The following is a 2,881-nucleotide window of genomic DNA, read 5'->3' as shown; positions in this document are numbered from 1 at the left end:
ACTGCAACTGTAATAGGTAAACTTTAGCTGAGATAAGGTTGATTAAATTTTAAACTGAAAATCTGAAAAGAAAGAAAACTTTAAATATAAATAACCTTTAATTGCTTTTGTAAATTGCCTCTTTCACTGACACAGGTTCCAACTATCACTCCAAATGATTCATTTTTAAGAATGTTGAATTATGAAATTTAAAATAAGAATTATTAAATAGTAATAATAACTAGCATAGTATTTTATGTATATTACTCATTTGATACTATAATCCCCATTTTATAGATGAGGAAACTGAGGGTGACAGAGTTTAAGCGGCATTCACGGCTACATAGCTAAGTGTCTGAGGCAGGATCTGAACCGAGGTCTTCCTTACTATAAGCCCAGCAATCTCTTTCCACTTAGTTCAGGTTTATGGAACGCTTAATTTTTTGTTCATTTTATTTTTTTTAGAAAGTGCTTTCCTTGGAAATTTGGGATTGTACTCAAGAAGTCACTATACTATGCACACTCTTTGACCCAGCTATACAACTATCAGGCCAATACCTCAAAGAGGTACGCAAAAGAAAGAGGAAAGGACTCTTTTGTACAAAAAATATTTAAAGCACTTCTCTTTGTAGTCTCAAAGAACTGGAAATGAAGGGAGTACCCCTCAACTGGGGAAAGAGCTAAACAAATTATTGTATGTGACTTAATGAAATACTATTACAATGTAAGAAATAATAAAAAATAAATGGTGAAAAAAATGGTTGCAGAGAAACATTGTATCACCGATATGAAACTGTGCGTAGTGAAATAAGAAAAAACAGGAAAACAACTTATAGACAACAGCAACATTAAAAAGAAAAACCACTTTGAAAAATCTGAGTTTAATTAATACAATGACCAACCACAATTCCATAGAACCAGTGATGAAGCATCCCACCCACCTCTTGGTAGAGTGATGATGAAGTTAAGATGGAGAATAAGACATACATTTTTGGACTTAGCCTGCACAGGAATTTATTGTGCTTGTCTATGTATATTTATTACAAGGGCTTCATTTTTCTTCTTCCACTCTAGAGGAGATCAGGCTATAGGAGTAAAACAGAAAAAGAAAAGAAAGAAAAGAAAAAGGAGTCATTGAAGTATTTTTTCTTTTCTGTAGTGGAAAAAAAAAGCTATATAAGCAAGATAACCTTGAAAGTTATATTAATTATACTTATGTATACATGACTATGTTACATGATATGTTATGTCATATCATATCATCATATCACATTTTATACATATTATTATGTTACAGTATTCTGAAAAAGAAAAGCAAACTGCATGAGACACCAGTAATTTCATGTACAATCCTCTCTATATTTACTAGGTATATTCAAATGTCCTATTTGGCATTTGTTAAATTCAGAATAAAAATTAAAATCAGTTTTAAAAAACAAAGTGCTTTCTTTGCAGCCACTCCAGGAGGTCGGTAGTGCATGATGTTTCCATTTTATTTATCAGGAAATCAAGACTCAGTGAAATTAGGGGACTTGTCTGTAATCACATGGTCGGCAAGGGTCTAAACAGGGGCTCAAACCCAGGTCTTCTGATTCAAAATTCAGTTCACTTTCCATCTGGACCAGCTGCCTTTCTGCAGAAAGAGATGTTCTAGCTAGGCAATTCATTTCATTTCTTGCCTAGCTGTACTCATCTGTACTTCTCCATCACATCTCACCAGGTACCTTCCCTTCTCTTCTGCTTCCCCTTCCTCATCCCATTTCAGCTTCCTTTTCTGTGTCTTACTCTATTAGATTGAGGGGCAGCTAGATGGTGTAGTAGAGTACGGTCCTTGGTGGCTCAGTGGAGAGAGCCCTGGGCCTGGAACTAGAAACACTTATCTTTATGAGTTCAAATTGAGCCTCAGACACTTAGCAGCTGTGTGACCCTGAGCAAGTCCCTCAACCTTGTTTACCTCAGTTTCCTCATCTGTAAAACAAGCTGCAGAAGGAAACCAAGAAAACCCCAAATGGGGTCATGGAGAGTCCAGCATGATTGAAAAACGACTTAACTCCATTAGATTGAGAGCTCCTAGGGGAAGCTTTTTCATATCTGTAACCCTTGTGCTTGACACTTACTAGGCACTTACCACAGTGGTTCTGTGGACAGAGAGCTGGACCTGGAATCAGGAAGACCTGAGCAAGTCATTAACTGGTCTTCAACTGTAAAATAAAAATAATCAGAACATCTACCTCGCAGAGTTGTGGTGGGGATCAGATGAGACATTTGCAAAGCCTTTAGTGCAGTGCCTGCCACATAGTAGGGGCTATAGAAATACTTATCCCCTTCCCCCTTTCCCCTAAACGTTTATGGACTACCTGACTAGAGACGAGCAAGAACTTCCATGTTTAATAAGTCACTCAAGATGGCAGTGGACCAGGATATTGATAGTCATGTAATTTCCCTTACCTCATTTTAGAGAGAAAATATCAGTATAGTAACAACAACCAATATTTATAGAGCACTTTGAAGTTTACAGAACAAATACATAACCTCATTTGAGGCTCATAACAACCCTATGAGGTAAGTGCGATGAGTATTATCACCCATTTACCAAAGGAGGAAACTGAGGCTCTAAGTCAGCACATAATTTACTCATAGTCAAACGTGCCAGAAGCAGAATCTGAGCCTACCGCTTACTGTAAGAATGGTATTCATCCACAACACCAAGCTATCTCTCGATAAACATGGTGGGGTTTTTGGTTTCTGGTTTTTGTTTTTTTTGGCAAGGGAACCTAGATCTGTAAATCCACTATTGTAAGGAGCTGAGTTCCCCTTGTAAGGAAACTCTCTCTTCTGATGGAGATCAGCAACTTTTCCAGCTTATAATTTTAGAGGGTTGCCTTGGGGGCAATGAGAGAGG

Source organism: Notamacropus eugenii, chromosome 7, assembly GCF_028372415.1.
Source record: "Notamacropus eugenii isolate mMacEug1 chromosome 7, mMacEug1.pri_v2, whole genome shotgun sequence".
NCBI classification, from domain to species: domain Eukaryota; kingdom Metazoa; phylum Chordata; class Mammalia; order Diprotodontia; family Macropodidae; genus Notamacropus; species Notamacropus eugenii.
The sequence above is the reverse complement of the archived record's forward strand: the minus strand, read 5'-3'. Positions refer to the sequence as shown.